Source organism: Stylophora pistillata, chromosome 10 (genome assembly GCF_964205215.1).
Source record: "Stylophora pistillata chromosome 10, jaStyPist1.2, whole genome shotgun sequence".
NCBI lineage: Eukaryota > Metazoa > Cnidaria > Anthozoa > Scleractinia > Pocilloporidae > Stylophora > Stylophora pistillata.
In genome coordinates this window covers 5324548-5342889 of record NC_142528.1, presented here as the reverse complement: position 1 = coordinate 5342889, position 18342 = coordinate 5324548, and the positions used below count along the sequence as shown (strand labels likewise).

Sequence of the window (18342 nt, the reverse complement as noted above, 5' to 3'; positions counted from 1 at the left end):
CAGTATGAATGATATGGTGAAATTGACTCATAATTTAGCAATTCCGTAAATACCGTAGAAGACAGCAGCTCTTTATCTGTACTCGTACTATTTCAATGGAGTCGATGCACTTAATTATGTGCTGATGTGTCCTTTTTTTCCGATGGCATCTTTGAATTTTTTCCAACCCTGGTAACTACACTCTATTATTATTGTTGTCAGAGCACAAGGATGCCTGTCGTCAGACTTCCCTGCAGCAACAAGTGCATCTTTGTAGTCTTCTTTGCATGAATTTGTCCACACATTGTACATCGGTTTTGGAAAAGGAGTAAACTTTGAAAGGATGTAGCTGCAAAGAATACGTCAAAGTCTTCCATTCCCATCTGAGAATGGATGCAGATCTAAAAATTCAAAAAGAAACCAGGCACAGGTTTTGTTCAAACAGTACGAGTCGTCAGAATCCTCGAGGCCATCTTTGATACAATGATCGAACATAATATTTATTGCATTGGTCTAACAACTTGTACACTTCACTTTCCATGTCCTCTGGTTTTTGATACTCGTATTCTTCTCCTTTGTATTCAGTTTTCCGAAAGCGGTTGCTGAATATTCCTGGTTTTGTGTAGCCTTCTGGAATCTAAATGTCTTTCATCAGCTTTTCATGCGTTTTTCTTAGACTTACCTCTGCAATTTGCTGAGGAAAAGAAGAAATCTACTAAACGAATTGGTGACATAGCCTCTTTGTGTTCGCAAAGTCTATTTCTTTCGCTGATCTGTGAGCCATGCATTTCATAGGAGGATTGTGATGTTTTAGACACCTGGTCAAGAAATAAAATTCTTGAAATTCTTCTGGACGGCTTCCTTCTGCTAACTTCCTTTTATCTTTTAACGCCAAGAGAAATTCCCACGCGATGACCCCATCCAACCTCTCTTCAGCTAGTGTTACCCGAGGTCTAAAATGTATTCGTGGACGAAGTAAAGCTCTTATTAAAGGGCTCGCAACTAGGGCTTGCTCTTACGCTAGTCTAAGTTTGGAGCTGCGGCTGAACGTCGTTATATTTTGAGAAGCGTGGAAAGGTTCCCGTGATTTTCTCAAGCATATGTTTCATTAAAAACATGCAGACGTGACCACGAAACGTATGTTCTAATTGTCTATTGCAATGTGGTAGGTCAAGTTCGTTTTCACATGCTGTGCGACTTCTTATGCCGCAACTAAATCTCATGACAAATTTTAGCACAACAAGAGATAAATAAACAAGTTTACAACGCAGCTACCTTTCATGTATAATGGTTAATAATTATTCCTAACGCTCAGTAAAAGAAATAAAATCAACACTTAGTTTTATAATAATAATTTTAGTGCAGTAAATGGCTTGAACCCGGGGTAACATGTGAAGGTGTAGTCTGATCGTTCGGGTGAGTGTAGTCCAGAGGACTGTTGTCGGTGGTAGTGACTGACGTTTCAACAACCTGTGCGGAAGTCATCATCAGAGTCAAATGAATGATCGTTGTCAGTAGAATGTTCTTATTCCAATTCCTTTGAAATGGTCGGTTGGTTTTGCCGTGATTTTATTGGCTGTAAGACTCAAGTGACGTAAGTCGGTCGTGATTGGTCTGTTTCGATCTGTCGGTAAAGTTAGGTCGTTCTTTTTCGGTCGTTTGTGATGTTTATGTCGTGAATGAGTCGTTTGTATGGAGCGGGTAGTTGTTGACATCTATTTAGGGGAGTCTGTTCTAAGTTAGTTTAGCCTCTTTGTTCTAAGTTAGTACAACTTAGAACTGACTCCCCTAACCGTCCCGGTTCACATATCTCCACTCTGAGGGTTTGGAACCATTGCGTATGACTGTTGGACGATTAGACTCAAATGTATGGAATTTCTTTGACTCATTGTTGATACACTTCAACACGGAAGTCGAGTCACTCCAGTAGGAAACGCGGTCTATTGTCATGTCTAACTCTTCTTGAATAATCTTAGAGAGCCTTACGGAGATGAAAGCAGCTGTCAGCTCCAATCTTGGAATCGAAATCTCACGTATGGGAGCCAATCTTGCCTTTCCCATTACAAATGCGCAGTGAACTTGGTTGGTCACATCTTTCAAACGGAGGTATGCAACGGCTCCATATCCTTAACGAGAAGCATCCGAGAAGAGGTGCAACCGTACCTCTTTAACTTCACCAAATCCCTGAGGAATGAAACAGTGGTCTACCTGTATTCGATGCAATTTTGGGAGATCATCCAGCCAGCGCTTCCATTGTTCTTTGTCGGTTTCTTCTAACGTATCATCCCAACCCAGCCTCTTTCTACTGAGCGTTTGCAACGACAACTTGGCTTTCGTGGCGTATGGTGCGATGAATCCCAGTGGATCAAAGAGGGAGTAAACAGCTGACACAACTCTTCTGCGTGTCACTGGTTTCTGACTCACTCGCTGCAACATCTTCTCCATTACTTCCCATACAAACTTGTCTTCTTCTATGTTCCATTTTAGTCCGAGAGCGCTCTCTGTCAGGAGTTGCCCGAGTTCTAAATTCGCCAGTGATTTTGGCTCTTTCGGACTCTGGTATCGTCGCCATCACTTCTCGGTCGTTACTATACCACTTCGTCAAGCGGAATCCATCTTTCTCTGGCAACGTCTGCAGCTGACTTGCTTAACTGATTGACTTTCCTGTGGTGCTTGGCGACTTCATCATGTCGTCTACATACATGTTGCGGTTCACTGTCTCTATTACTTCCTGGTCAAACTCTTCCTGATACGACTGCGCTGTCTTTCTTAGACAGAAATTAGCGACACTTGGCGAAGATGTAGCACCAAACAAATGTTTAACCATTCGATACTCCTTCATTTCCTTTGTCAGGTCCCCATTTGGCCACCACAGAAATCTTAAACTGTCGCGGTCCTTTGGGTCCTCCAAGACCTGATGAAACATTTCTTCAATATCAGCAACAATTCCAACAGAGTTCTGTCTGAAACGACTTAAGACACCCAGTAATTGATTTGTCTGATCCGGGCCCTGCAGCAACTGCTGATTTAGAGATGTCTGTCCAAGCTTTGCTGCAATCATACACCACCCTGACTTCGTCGGGCTTCAAAGGGTGTGTCACTGGGTGGTCAGGAAGGAACCACGCTGGTCTGTTCCTTGTATTTAACTCTTCTTCAGGAATCATTTCTGCGTGTCCCTTTTCGATGTAATCATTCATTGACGTCCGATACTTCTCCAACAAATCTTCATCCTTCACAAGACGCCTCTTAAGAAGCAGGGCTCTTCGTTCTGCCATTATCTTGTTGTTGGGCAAATACAGTGGGTCACGTCGCCAAGGCAAGGCAACTTGAAAGAGTCCATTGACTTGTTGAAGGGACCCTCCCATGATCTCTAGGGCTCTTTTGTCTTCAACCGATGCACAAACTTTAGTTTCTACTTCCGTGTTTTCAAAGTCTGTTTTCCATAATCTCTCCAAATGCTGGTGCAGCTCTTCATCACGTATTTAACTTTCAACTTTGCTGAACAATGACAAATTGGTATCCTTCTGACCAGCTAACTGCGACTTATTTCCTTTCTTTATCATTAAAAATGTCTTGATTTCCTGTGAACCGACTTAAACTCTAAGAGGAAGTTGTGTTCTACATCACTTTTTTTTTATTTTTTTATTTTTTTTTATCGTTTTAATTTGTTTTCACCTTGAACTTGTCTTGAGCGTCTTACAAACGGGTTGACCAGCCACCTATCTTGGAAGTAACATCACGATCTTACAAAAAGCCATTTAATAGAGGAAGAAAAAAAATATACCGAGCCAAATAGTTTAATTAATCAAACAGCTGTTAGTTGTCAAAACCCGACAGTTCACCAAAGAAAATACTTCTCACGAAACGACCAAGAGATCGTAATCTCATGACCACACTTACTGAAACCATTTCGGAACTTTTCCTTATTTTTGTACATGGACCTGTTAGCACAAATTCAATTGACGCTGAAAAGACCCTAAAAGAGATTCTTTCAATCACAGCCAAGTGAAAATGTCCAAGTTACTGATGACTTGATCCGAAATGTTCTAACCCTGAATAATGTAGCGCTGTTTACAACAACATTTCCGATGATATCTTCCTCATATTTGTCAAACTATAACTGTTCTGATACCACGGATCTTGTAAAGTTGCTTAACCGTTACAACATAACAACATAAAAAATAAGGCGATAAACGTAATTTAAAATGTCAATTATCTTTTTGAAAGAAAAGTGTCTGAAACGCGCTGCACTAATAAATTAAAAAGTAAATTAAAAATAATAAATTAAAAAGCGCTGCACTAGTATCGCAGAGGTCAGTGGTTCGAATCCCGTGCAGGCCTGATTTTTTTCAGGTCTGATTTTCGCTATTGCTTAAATAGCGCTATCTACTGCGAGGATCGGGCACCATATGTATCTAATACCGCAGTTCAAAATATATGAACTTCATATATTTCATTGTATCTGATTTATCACTTTCACGGGTTTATTACGAATCAACTTAACGGCCTGCTCCCAGTTGGCTTGTTAGCTCAATTGGTAGCGCTGCACTAGTATCGCAGAGGTCAGTGGGTCGAATCCCGTACAGGCCTGATTTTTTTCAGGTCTGATTTTCGCTATTGCTTAAATAGCGCTATCTACTGCGAGGATCGTGCACCATATGTATCTAATACCGCAGTTCAAAATATATGAACTTCATATATTTCATTGTATCTAAATTAAAAAGTCTACTCTGTGAGCGGGTCACAGAGTAGGCTTTTTAATTTATTAAAACTGACGATTAATTTGTTTACCACAATACTATGAGAAAATATCTTCTTTAGAAAACCATCCAAAGATATGCGCATTTGAGAACAATCAGGTTTCGACTCCGAATAAAGCTTGTTCACACACAAGGCCGATCGAAATCAGAGTGAAACATGTAGAGTAGAATAGATTGGGTTGAGATCAAAATTTAGCTAGTTTTCATAAATCAGATACTTTTCATCATGAGATACAATAAATATATGAAGTTCGTAATAAACCTGTGAAAGTGATAAATGAGATACATCAACTTAACGGCCTGCTCCCAGTTGGCTTGTTAGCTCAATTGGTAGAGCGCTGCACTAGTATCGCAGAGGTCAGTCGTTAGAGTCCCGTACAGGCCTGATTTTTTCAGGTCTGATTTTCGCTATTCCATAAATAGCGCTATCTACTGCGAGGATCGTGCATCATACGTACTTTTGATCGTGAAATTAACAAATGATAAATCCCGAACCGCTACTGCCAAAGGCACCGCTAACCTTCTTAACTCTTTGATACCCTGGTGTGTTCCTCCACGGGCTCGAAGGGCACTGAATATATTTTAACTCTTTCCCGTTCGTCGTTTCGTTTCGTTTGAGCCGCAAACAAAAGATGTATACGCTAATGTCAACTGTCACAAATTCTAAGAGGGTAAGTTTCTAAAGAAACTGCGCGCTGCGTCGGTGGGGAAGTATAACAAGATTATTTAGGGTTTCAGAGTGGAAAGACGAGGGGCTAACGCTCGAAAGGTCAGCATGAACATCTTACACCGTCATAAATTCTGTTCTGTTGTTTCAGTTAATCATTGACTTCCCTAGAGCTCGAATGCACTACGCTCACCTTTTTTTATATTTAATAAAATAACTTAGCTCAAGTGTATATGAACCGCATTTTCTTACGTAGCCTATTGACAAAGATGTTCTGGCAGAATTTATATTATTGTTCTAAGCGTTTAGCCCTTTCGAGGCGAAGACCTCCAAAGTAAGACAGCGTACCGTAGATGAAACGTTATATTGGCTAACTGCACGTTCAGAAAGCCCAAAGGGGATTCACAAAGTTCGAATTTGAATTTCTTAAGAGTTGTTTACACATGACGGTCCAGTAAGTTTGCTGAGTAACGCTGCGATTGAATTTATACCGGATAATGTTAAAGTGGGAAACGGTGAGAACAGTGAAAATTTCTCCTTAGTTATGACTAAATGATGCTTTCTTTTTTTTATTATTATTTTCGAAAGAGAGAGCGAAAAGAGCGCAAAAGGAAGTTAACTGAGAACGTTCCAAAATGATGGACGATCCAAATTAAGAAATATCCTAGACGATCGAATTCTTGCTATTCTGGTATTTTGACACACGTTGATTCACTTACCAGTTATTACTTATACGTCCTAAAACACTACATCTAAATTTTTGAATAGTTCTCCCAAGAAATCTGAATTTTTGATTTTATCATTTTGATTCATATCCTTATACTCAATACCGACGGGGACCGATTTGCGTCAGTTTATTTTTTAATTATCTACATTGTCAACGAACGTGTCTTAAACGTGTTTTTGATAATTAGATGTCGACAATGCAAACTATGGGACCGAAGACATAAATTAAGTGGGTTTCCAACAATTTATCAGTCATTTCAAGGATTGATATCACAATCCACACAGGTGTTGCCAAAGTTCATTTTCGGTTTCTCTGGTAAGTTTTCTGTGCCGAAGACTCAATGCGAGTATTTAGCTAGCTTTTGATCTACTTCATCCTTCCTGAGGCACCTGATGAACTTACGCTTTGTTTTAGATTGCTATGGCTAACAAGAGGTTGGTCAAGTTGCTGTTATTGATGATGCTCTTCGATGATGATGATGATGATGATGATGATGCCGCCCTGTCTGTAGTTCACAGAGACCTGCATTCGTCAGATGGGTTAACAAATGGCAACAAAATTTCAAATTCGAATGTAATCAAAACGGTAGGCAGATTTTATTTCAATTTCAAATGTTTTACGATCCTTTCCCCATGAAAGATCTAGCTAGGCTCCTTCTACTAGTTTTAATTGAAATGCTTTCAAAATTTTGCGGTTTTGTACTTGCAAACATGAAATCATTCATTGTATCTGTATTATCTCTTTCAAGTGCACAAGCAAAGAATTTCTACAAAAAGCTTCCCTCTCAGGCTCAGCACGTACTGAAGGCACCTCTATACTGCATAGCTCTGTGACTTCTATATCCTTTCTGTTTGTTTTTAAAATATCCGAACGAGAAATAATTGATCAGTTAGGACAATTAATCAAAGCCATTTCGTTGGTCTTTCAGGAAGATCCGTGAAACTCTGGAAAAGTATACACAGAAATTGCAAAGAAGACCGTATTCACAGTTTTAAATGTAAAGTTGGTCCCGACCCGCCTCAAAGAAGCAGTGACTGTGCCTGGGAACATTTCGCGAACAGCTACGACAGGCCGGTGGTCTTCAAGTGTCCTCACAATGGCTTTATAACAGGAATCCGCAGCGCTCATAACAAAGATCGAAGGTGAGTCGCTCAACGATTTCGGGCACTAACTGGCTTCTCGACCAAATTAATCAATTAGTAGAAATCACAAGGGATTTTTCTTTAATGGGAAACACAAAATAATAACTATCAAATTGCCTGAAGAACGGGAAAACGTAAGTGACCAGTGTTACCAGTTGTACTCTTAACATATTCAGAGATTGACACAAGTGTTCCATTCAATCACAAGCGAAACAAGCCAAATGGCTGCGATCCCGGATCGACATCCGTTAAACAACAAGTTCGGCGACGAAAGCTGGCGCGCGCGGCAAATACCCAGCCTAAGTTATGCGCGTATATTTGTTTGCGATGTCATTCTCTAACACAAGATTGCATGTTTTACAAACAATCAACAAAAAATGCCGAGCAGCGTATGAAGCGGGGCTAGAAAATGGCCATTTCATCCCAGAATAGAACATTGAAGATATATCGACCCCTGACAGTACAGATAAAGTTAAGCTTTAAAATTTAACCTTCACTCTAACTAAGAATCGCACTGATCTGACCCACGTATCTCTAGGTTCGGCTTCCGCTGTTGTCATACTGATAGATACAGGCCAAACAAATGCAAGATAGCCCCACTGCAAAACAAGTGAGGCCAGAAACTAAAGTACAAACTTCCGCGCAACTATCACCTGGTGGGAGCCTTCAGTGATCATGATAATCATTATCAGTAAGTACATGTAACATTCTGAAGTTTACACTGACTAGAAAATAACAACCTAGCAATGACCACGAGTGCAGCATAAAGCCACAGGTGTTACTTGCGTTTGAATCATCAGTTGAAGCCACAAATTATTTTTGGTGAATATTTTCAGGTATGCTTTTGGAAAAAACGTCGAAAGATTCATTTTTGGAAGTCAGTGCAAACTTAGCTAGCTATGGGAAAACATTTTTCGCTGGCCACAGCTCTACAGCCTCGGATTTTGAAACTGAGAAAGCGATGGATTACCTCGCTATCACAACCAAAGGAAGAAATTTTTGGTGTCTTAAAATTTTCGAACATTTTAATTCATACATGCACTAAATGCTTCATCAGCGTAATTTGTTCATTAACTGAAGAAGCTTAGTATTGGAAATGAAGCATTCTGCATATTTGATCAGGTGTAAAAGCGCTTCAAAGCACTTGAAATATATTAATGACATATCTTACCATTTATATATTTTCAGGGATCGTCGCCCGTAGTTCGAGATTTGTCAATTCAGAAAGTGCCGATAAAGACCGCAAGAATGAGCGATTGACACTAAGTGGAAACATTTAATAAAGGGCGCTAAAATCAAATTAGGTTTGCAAGTTTTTAGAATAAAAAATTAAGAAAAGGGATAATTATTACAGTAACTCTTATTTAAGCTGACACAGTACGAGCTTAAGACAGTTAATTAAAGTGCAACAAAGGGAACAGAATATAGATGTTTTGGTATTAATCTTACTGTATGCTTGGGGATCAACCTCATTGCCAGGGCCTTTTCCCTTAGTTGGGGGTGGAGTTGGGGGTGGGGCGGGAAAAAGCCCTGGGAACGAGGTTGCTTGGGGATGAGATAATAAAAATGTATATGTGCACGATCGCAGTAAAGCACTATTTAAGCAATAGTGAAAATCAGACCTGAAAAAAAATCAGGCCTGTACGGGATTCGAACCACTGACCTCTGCGATACTAGCGCAGCGCTCTACCAATTGAGCTAACAAGCCAACTGGGAGCAGGCCATCAAATTAATTCGACATAAACCCGTAGATGATAAATCAAACAACAAACATATGAAATACATATATATGAACTGCGGTTATGAAACGTATATGTGCACGATCCTTCGCAGTAAAGCACTATTTAAGAAATAGTGAAAATCAGACCTGAAAAAAATTTTCACTATTGCTTGATTTTCACTATTGCTTAAATAGTGCTTTACTGCGAAGGATCGTGCACATATACGTTTCATAACCGCAGTTCATATATATTGTTGTTTGATAATAAAAATGCTTGGTTTAAGTAAACGCTGGTCTCGTTTCCTTTTCTTTTACTCCAAATCGAGTAAGAAGATAAATAAAAAAATCGAGAAGTGCTGAAGAAGTATCCGGAGAAGAAGTAAAATTTCCTCCTCTCTATAAAGAGATAGTTAGGAGCAAGCGATTACAGTCTCTAGAAGCAATATCAATTTCCGAGAAATATGAAAACTGTTTGATATTAGATGGATGGTCTGCTAGAGAAGTGCTATGAACCAGGATCTCGGTTTCGAGATAAACTCGATTGAAGGCTTTTGACTTCAGCAATGAAGTGACAAATCTAGGGAAATGAAAAAAAGCGATCTACGAAAACGTTTTGGCTGAACATTCCGGGTCTCATAGGAGACATAGATCAAAAACTCAATTAAAGTCAGCATTTTGTCTCTATTATATCCAAAGGTTTCTATAAGCGAGTGCGAGCCACGAAAACCCTCGTTCCCTTCGTTTTTTTATTCATGACGACATGAACGTCATACAAGCTTTAGAGATGCGACTGAACGGAACAAAGAAACAAACAAACAAAGTGCTATTCCTCACCCCTTCATTTTAATCCTCTCCGTCCTCAATCTATGCAGAATCGAGACAATAAAGAAAACAATTCCGTAAAAAGGCGACTTTCATGTCTAGGCCATAACTAGCTTTTTCTTTCAGATAGAAGTTGTCTTTAGGCAATACCATCCACAGTTCTTATCATTCTAAAAACTGAAACAAATGAGTCGATGAAATGTAAAAAGAATGAGTGAGGGAAAGGCCAGGAGAGATACAGATAGTACACTTAAGCTTTCGAAACAGATATCAACACAGAAACACTGATGTTCTTCACAAGTGTTGGACCGGGACAGATTTGTCTGATTCTTAGTCACCAGAGCAGTACAAGAGAGTGTAAATGGGCACAGTGCATGTTCTCACCTGTAAGCTGGATTGTGTAGTAGAAGAGTTCACTTCTGCGGTGTGAAAAAATAAGGTTGCTGGCAATTTGCGGGTGCTATCTATAGTGTAACAAAAGTTCTTTCGTTTAATAAAGGGTTGATAACTCTGAAACATAAAAATGCAATTTGATTCAAAGAAAATTCTAAAATAAGCTAGATTTTTCAAATCTTCCAAACAGGGAAAAACATTTGGTAACGTAATAAGTCTCAAGAGAATTAAATGAAAATTCGCCAGAAGGCGAGAGGCTATTACCGTAAATCCCTTAATAATACTCTAATAATGGGGACTTATTTAATTCAGGTACTTTGGGGGGGGGGGAGGGGGGAGGTGGCTTATTAGAGAGGGCGCTTATTAGAGAGGGCGCTTATTGATTAAGCCCGATGTTCACTACCAGGATACAGTGGGATATGATGTACCATATTTATTCAAAAATTGTTCTCATTTTACTTTTTTTCTCAAATTTCGTCCTCGTAAAAGGAAAGGGGGAGGCTTATTAGAGGGGCGTTGCTTATGAGAGGGGGGTTGCTTGATAGAAGATTTAGGGTACTTGAGAGGCTATACTCATCATATTTGTCAGGTGGGGGGGGGGGGGGGGGCGAGGGGAAAATGTACATTTGGGATCCAGTGCTTAAATTTGCCTTACTCTGGTAAGCATCAGCTCGCGCGTACAGACGTACAAATGTGGTATTTAAGGAGTTTTTGATGCCTTTGTAATTTCTTTTTTTCCACGGTGACTCACCTCTGAATAGGAAAACGAATTTAGCCTATTTCATCTATTTCCATCATCCTATGTAACCCTTTGTTTTGTTTCGCTTTTTATCCGCAGAGATCTGCAAATGCGTTACAACTTTTTGTTAACCGCTATTTTGAAAGTCTTTATTTCACCTGGACTATTAAACTTCAGAGAAAAAATTCAAGGATGAGGCCGTTGCGAGTACTAATGAAATACACCCCTTCATAGTGTTTCTTTACATCTTCACCCAGGAAAAGAGATGAGTACCAGCGATATCTAGACGAGATTCTAGCCAGCAATTTTGAGGGCCTAATGTCCTTTATGGGTCTAGATTAGCTTGCTTTCTTTCACTATTTGATCGTCTGAATGATCGAGAGACCTCTTTAGCCTGTATGTTTTGTTTTTTTTCAATTGGGGTCCTAGGATAATTCCCCGTGTAGTGTATTGCATTACATTGCGTTACATAGCGTTACTACTGTAATGCCATTTCCTATTACTCAATCGCGTTGCAAATCTACTTTCCTAAGTGAAAGTATTGTGAAAATTACGAGATTTGTATGGTAAATGTACTATCTTGATTACTGAATAAAAGACATATGAATTAGAGCTCTTGACCTATGACTACTCTACACCCCTTCCCCATCTGTCTTTTGTAAATTATGTCGACCTATCGATATAATTATGAGCTAAAAAGATCTACTGCCTTTGAAAAGTGTTTGGAAGAAAAATAACGTCAGCACAATTAACGACATTGATTCGAACTTTCATTTTAAAAAAGAAACAGTATTACATGTTTTAATGTTTTAAAAATGAAAGATGAATCTGTTCTTATGATTGTTAACGATTTCAAAGTAAACTGCAGAAAACCTCACGGCTGTAGCAAGACATCTGGATCATAGTAAACGCTGTACTGTCTTCTGGCACTTTAGGTTAAGTTCAGTGAAAAAATTCGCCACAAGTAATTTTACTCACTGCTTGGTTCTTCGTGCCTTCAAGGCAGTTTGCACGACTCCACGCACGGTTAAAAATTAGATTAAACGGCTAAAAACTTACTGCATTGCTCGTTTGAATTTGGAAAGTCCGTCTTAATTTCCAAATTTGCAAATTTTTGAAAAATACCCACTCGACTGAAATTCCATTTTTGGGGAATGCCTATACGTATTGTTGTATAGAATATACTAAATTAATCCAGTGTTATAGGTAACGTAAATCAAAAGGTTTATGAGAGGTTATTAAAATTTCCTTCGGATTGTTTGTAAACTCACAAAGACTACATTTTAAACACCTTCATCTTCTTCTTTTACTTTTCTGAAGGCGCGCGGAAACAAATGTTCGGCATTTTCCGCCAACTGATCCCTACGATGCCGATGAAGCGGACGGGGGATCTGAGTCCCTTCCAGATTTAGTTTGGTGACTTTACATGATGCTGTTTTTATTGCCTGACGTAGAGTGACAATACCGGCATCGGTGATCATCCGATGAGATCATCCGTCAGATCAAGTGTGGTGATTTTACAAGATGCTGTCTTTAATGCTTGACATAGACTGACAACAACGGCATCGGTGATCTGATTTCCACGCAGATAAAGTGTGGTGAGTTTACATGTTGGTGTCTGTAATGCTTGACATAGACTGACAACACCGGCATCGGTGATCTGATTTCCACGCAGATTAAGTGTGGTGAGTTTACATGTTGGTGTCTGTAATGCTTGACATAGACTGACAACACCGGCATCGGTGATCTGATTTCCACGCAGATTAAGTGTGGTGAGTTTACATGTTGGTGTCTGTAATGCTTGACATAAACTGACAACACCAGCATCGGTGAAATGAATTCTTCTCAGAGACAGGATGGCTATTTCAGTGAGAGGCAGTAGTTTCCTTATGGTGTCACTACATTCTTGATTCCACCTACGATTACTAAGGATCACCAAACTTACAATGGGGCAGTGTTTCTTTGTTAGCGCTCTTAGGATTCGTCTGAATCCAGTTTCTGTAAATAAAGGCCTGTCAATACGTAAGCGATTCGACTTGGACGGTATACTCGACTGCTGATAAGGAAGTGGATTCTTTCTACTGGATTCGTCTTCATTAACTGCACTCAGAACTTCTAACAGAAAAGACAAAGCAATGCAGTCTACATCAGTCAAGCCATGAAATACAAATCCGTACTCAACATTACAAAATTGATTGTAATGTATCTTTACAATATGTTGTGCAAACTCTAAATCTTGATACTCAGTAAGACATTTCATTCGCAGCAGTTTCCCAGTGGGAACATGCCAAAATATCTGAATTAGTCTATAAAGCAATTCTTCCATGAAGGCACTGTCCTTTTGCTTTGATAAAATGCCGGACATAAACTGAAATACCATCTCTGTGACATCTCTTCTTGGGGGAATGTCTTTTCTCTTCACGAACCAACGAGCTGCTAAGTATTCCTGGAGGGTTAGGTGGGTGAAACAAAAATATTTTGTCGTTTCTGAAAAAGATTTCCTAAACTGAGGACCGCAATGGAGAAGACCGCTTGCTCTCAGCCTTTCAATTTCTTCTCAAGTAAACCTTTTCATTTCTTCAACAGTGAAGAGAAACTTTTTTTCTTGGAGGAATTGAGCCGCCAACTCTGATAACTTTTCAAGAGTATCTTCAGGGGAAGTTGAAGCCTTCTTGTGATGTTTTCTTAAAAACATGTTAATCACTTCAAAATAAATGTCACTTGAGTTGACTGGAAGAGCATCAGTGTTTGTAGAGTTCTCCAGAATATACTCAAAGTATGAGCACATCAGAAAACAGAGAACTGGAATGTGGGCAAAGCTGACTAGATTTTCATTCTTTGTAATGTGATCCATCACAGCATTCTTCATTTCTTCGTTTTCTCTAAAATACTTTCCAACATACTCCTTCACCTGCTGCGCGGAAAACCCTGTAATTTCGACGTATCGATCAAAGTTGATTTGACCAATTTCAATTTTGTCGGACTCGTCGGGTCTTGACGTTATCAGAACACTTGAGCCTCTCAAGAGCTTTCCTTTGATTAGCTTGGCACACAGGGCTGCTACTGGCATTTCTTCATGAGGGTTATTTGGGTACTGGTCATCCAAGTCACTAGCGATGAAATCTTGTTGTGAATACTCATCATACCCATCAATGATAATCAAGACTTCTTCAGGATGATCAACCATGTACTCAAATAAAGTTTCATCGATACTTGAGTGGACATCTAACATTGATGATTGGTTAAGGATTTCTCGCAGCGAAACGTGGTCCTTTCCCAGTAAATTCAATTGGCGGAAAGTCAACAGGTATGTGAACTTAAAATTAGGGATGCGAGGACTTGTTTGAGATTGAAACAATTTGTCGTCAGCCCAATCTCGAATCAACTTTTGGCAAAAGAGTGTTTTACCAATCCCTGCCTTCCCGGTGACAAGAACAAATTTGGGATTCGTTTCTTCGTCTGTATTGGTATTAGAAAGAAACATTTCTTGAGGATGTTTTATTGGCTTTCTACTCACATGACCGTACCGGCGGAGGTATTCCTCTCTTTCCGTGTCAAGGTCTTCAACTGGCTTCCGTCCGTGTTGCATGAGAAGACTTGTGAAGATGTCACCCGTTTTCACCCTAGGCTTGGTATGGGTAGTAAGACGGTGAAATTCAGTTTGACTTTTGATTGATGCTTTCAGATCATTTGTGTACGCCTCTACAGCTAAAAACGGAAAACCGTATCAATAGCATTAGAAATGCTGAAGATGTTATTCATAAACAGATATCGGTATATTTGTTCATGTTATAATCCTGAAATGTCCCAGGACGGATCCAAACCCTGATTTAAGGAGGTAAGAAAGTGAACGTTGCTACTTACTTCATCAATTGAATGTCGTTGTGTGATTTAATTTTTTGAATGCATCATGATTGGAAAGACAGCTATACTAACTTATTAGCAGTGGTCACTGACAACAAACTTAAATGAAAAGAGCAATTGGACAAGGTGCATAGGTCATTCTATTTTCCTACTTCTTTTAAATGATAAAGAAGCATAAGGATTCTTATGGTGAAGTGATCTACACTTCTAGGCTCCAATATATCATATGAAAGATCCAATCAAAATGCATTTATGATAAAGGTTATTGGATAAAAAATCATATCAATATAATCACTCATGAAATCATGTTTGCCTGTTAGCTGTATCAGAAACTTGTCTCTTTATAATAAATTTTTCCGGCTTCCTCACTATTCTCTGTCTCACAAGGACAACGCTGAGGGAGGGGCTAAGTGGGCCACGCAGAGGGAGGGGCTATGTGGACAACGCAGAGGGAGGGGCTAACTGGACCACGCAGAGGGAAGGGCTAAGTGGGTGTCCCTCTCTTAAATTTATCATGTTTTTTTTTTAAAAAAAAGGTCATGAATTGGAACGGGTTTCCTTGACTTTGTGTTCATGATACTGCAAAGTAGTGGTCTGCGGAGCTACGATAGAAACAAGTTACCTCAATAATTACCTTCAGGTCCTATTTTCTTTACACTCTTGTCATCTTTTTTACTAATTTTTTCTTCGATTGCATCCAATCTTTCCTTGATGCTTTTCTCATCCATCACCCACTCTTTAAGAAGCTCTTTGTAGTATTCTACGAAATCAGGGTCGATGCATTCCTTTTTCAGATCATCGATTGCACTTTGGTAACCTGCCCCTCCCAGTCTCACCAGTGCGTCTTGTATGTCCTGCCAGTACTGATTGAACGTTTTTTCATCAACTGAAGCCTCGCTTGCATGACCATAAACGGTGTTTCTGTAGCTCTTGATGCGTACAATATCTGCCTCAGGGGTTGTGTCCGCTGCAGGAGGAAGTGTATCCCAGCCGGTAAGTGGTGGAACAAGACCACAAATGTTTCTCAGCAGAACCGTAAGAAGCGTGATGTCGAAGTCTCTTGATGAGACTGAGGATTTGATGGCAGGATACAGTTTGCCCCACTGGGAAGGATTAATGACTTTTTTGTTTCGGAGCGACTTTAAAGCAGAATGAATCGAAGGACTTAACAAAACCTTGTCCAGGTTTCCTGGTGGACGCTTCTTGTCAAAAGTCTCTCTCAGGACATGTGAGCCGACATCTACCAGAAGTCTGCATAACCGGGCGTAATTAGTTGTCTCCTTTGTGGAACGAAACGATGGTGCCGGTGCAGAAGCCATGTAGAATCGTTCCTATAATGATGAGAGATATAAACCCGTCACATCACTAACAACTTTTAAAAGTAGCTATGAATCAGGAGTAATCAGTTCTATTTTGTATAAAGAACGGCCTTGCTATTACAATCTAAATATTCTTATCTTGAGCGAGTTCCATGATTTTCTTTTTGGGTCAGGAGTTTTTGCAGTAAGCGACTAGCGTTCTGTCTGAATTAAATAAACATTGAATTGAGGCGCTTCTTAATTTGACATGCAGTCTGTTTTCGTTTCCCCTCCTTTTTCACAATGAACGAGAAGCGTGCACTGGGCTAGAGTTAGGTCCATGTAGGGTCTGAAAGGCAGCAATTTGAGACTCCCATTAAGAAATTTCACCTGCCGTACAGGCTGAAACGAAATGGAAAAGAATGCTTCGCGGACTATGCACGTCTTAAACTGTCAATAATGAACTTCCTTGACTGTTTGTGTTTGGCCTACAGAACTCTTCTATGGAAAGCGCAAGGCAAGTGCGAAGGGCGAGACACGTGCGAGAGGAGAGGCGAATAAAACCAATTTATTATCCAATTGTACTTCGTAGAGCACAAATAACGCGCGAGAGGAGTACAAATATCATGCGATATTATTTTGTACTCCAGAAATATCCACGAAATTCGCCCTCACTGAAATAACAATTTAGCGTGTTGGATAATAAATCTCTTATTAGACGTTTTGTTGCGTATTAGCACTAAGTATTTTTACTCGTCTTTGTATTTTGACTCGCCCTACGGGCTCGTCAAAATACAGCACAATTCGTAAAAATACTCAGCGATACCACACAGCATGTATACTCGCGTTATTAAATTTGCCCTACTCTTCTCGCGCGTGTCTCACCTCTCTCGCACGTCTCGCGCTTGCTTCCCCTCGCCTGAACACCGTCAAAATGTCCGATCGTGTTTACACACAAGTCTACAGTCTCAAGCTTCCTTGATCTTCCCAGTTAGGGCTGAAAAATATCTGATTAAAAAAAAAAACATTGGTTGAAAAGTTGAAGCCATATATCGAATCTCTATTTTGTGTTTGGTATCTAACTATAGGAAAATTGTGAGATGAATATTACCACAGCATCTCACTGTTTCGACTACACCACACGTTAAAATCTTGAATATTTACAGGTTTTCCATTCTTAATTAATAAATAAAACGTGGGAAATTGTTAATACTCGACGAAATCAAGCGACTGTCTTCGTTCACTTTCGACAAAGTAGTTTAATCTTGAAAGGTGGTGTTTAGTATCTAGTTGTTGCATACAGTTTAGATTTAACGCAAGGCCATTGCGTTACTTACAATCGCTGGAGTTTTTCTACTTTACAAACCGAGTTCAAAGTCTTGAAAATTCATTCAGCTTATGCAGAAAAGAAGCGATTAAAAGTAGGGATAGTAATCAGAGCGATCAAACTCCCGAAATGATGTGTTAGTTAAGAAATAATCACGACATGTACCTCAAAATGACTGACAGCCACACCACTCGCTCGTCAGGCGTTCGCTGTGCTATTTTCTCAGATACGTTCCGCAACAAGAATACAGTCACGACCAACTGAGGCCTCGTCGAGACTATGCCGGATAAATTTGAAAACGCAACTTTAGGTTTTCCGTTCACTTATGAAGACGGATAATATCTTCTGCGCCCACACTACAGCGTTTTATCAGAGGCACAACTGCTTTATCTCGCTTTGAGCATTCTCCAGTAAGCAGAACATTGAGCCCGCGATAGGTCCCTCTACCGCCAACTGTTCACGAGGATTGCGTTGCGTTTTCCTTGCTTCGTTCAAACTTGAGATGTCACGGCGTAAAAAGCAAACAACTAATGCCAGAGATAAGACAGATTACTTCTCTTGGTCCGATGACGAAGTGGAATTGTTGCTTAGTTCTACAATGGAGTAGAAAACATCGAAGGAAATGGAGAACATCCATTGGGAGTCTTGTCAAAGCAAATACCAGGACATTCACGACAAGTTTGTAGAACGTTATCCGACCCCTGAAGAAGCAAAGGCATTAGGAAAAGAATATCCACATTCAAGAACTCAAATGACGAAGGCGATTCTAACATCCAAGTTGAAAACAATCAGACAAAAGTATCGTTTAGCTGTCGACGATGGTAGACGAAGCGGCCATGGCAGAGTAGTTCTACTCTTCTTTGAGTTGTGTGAACAGATATGGGGTGGTTCTCCTGCATCTACT

General features: G+C 39.8%; 1 long non-coding RNA gene and 2 pseudogenes across 2 annotated transcripts; 1 reads left to right on the top strand and 2 right to left on the bottom strand.

The window, feature by feature from the left end:
• Positions 1-52: 52 nt before the first annotated feature.
• Positions 53-2424, bottom strand: LOC148721516 (uncharacterized; annotated as a pseudogene).
• Positions 2425-7135: 4711 nt separating this feature from the next.
• On the top strand, positions 7136-9100 carry LOC111343291 (uncharacterized). The gene is made up of 3 exons (XR_015992367.1): positions 7136-7275; positions 7814-7966; positions 8464-9100. It is a non-coding gene; the product is annotated as an uncharacterized LOC111343291 (long non-coding RNA).
• Positions 9101-11610: 2510 nt separating this feature from the next.
• LOC111343292 (NACHT, LRR and PYD domains-containing protein 12-like) lies at positions 11611-17785 on the bottom strand (annotated as a pseudogene). The gene is made up of 3 exons (XR_015992358.1): positions 17604-17785; positions 15448-16144; positions 11611-14657 (listed from the first exon to the last, which is right to left on the bottom strand). The product of XR_015992358.1 is annotated as an NACHT, LRR and PYD domains-containing protein 12-like (transcript).
• Positions 17786-18342: the final 557 nt, after the last annotated feature.